Source organism: Trichinella spiralis (assembly GCF_000181795.1).
Source record: "Trichinella spiralis strain ISS 195 chromosome Unknown Scfld1, whole genome shotgun sequence".
Lineage (NCBI taxonomy): Eukaryota > Metazoa > Nematoda > Enoplea > Trichinellida > Trichinellidae > Trichinella > Trichinella spiralis.
The window spans coordinates 3,383,415-3,384,146 of record NW_003526940.1 but is presented as its reverse complement, the minus strand read 5'-3'; positions in this window follow the sequence as shown (position 1 = coordinate 3,384,146).

Below are 732 nucleotides of genomic sequence, written 5' to 3'. Positions count from 1 at the left end.
GTGTGATTAATAAATAATCTTCTGTCAACATCAACAAAGGCATAGGTTCCACAGAAATATCAATCGAAATTGATCTTCAATTGTAGATAAAATGAGAAATGAAAACTAAATGTTGTTTCAAAATGATTATTTAAAATGGAATTTAAACCATCAAATTTATTTTCCTTTTTGGTCTTGCGTTTCAGTTCAGTGCTTAGCATTCGAGGGTTATTAGCTGAGGAGCGAAACAAGATGAGATATTATCATCCGAAATTTGCCTGCTGAAATTGTGATGGATACGACTTTCTGGACTGGACGGCAATGAACAGAAAATGGACGCCGAAATGGATTCCATTATTACTAATACTGGAGTAAACGAGAAGTACACTGTGAAGCAGGAAGTAAAATGCTGCTGGGCATAATGCATGACGCAGCTAACTGAGCTAGACAAATCAACCGGAACGGTGCATAAGCTATTTAATGGTTGCAAAATGGTTATTTAAAACGGAGTGCAAAACAGTTAAATTTATTTCCCTGGTTTTCCGTGTAGCTGTATGCTTCGTATTTGAATGTTGTTAATAATGGAGAGTGATGAAATTCAGTTTGCTTCTACTCAAAGGAACCAACAAAAATTAGTGTACAGAGGAAGGTGTTACACCCTCAAGCGGACGAATCGCAATGACAAATGTTGGATATGTGCATCAGTAAACAGAATTATTTTATTATAGCACGTTGTTATTATTGTGTAGTATC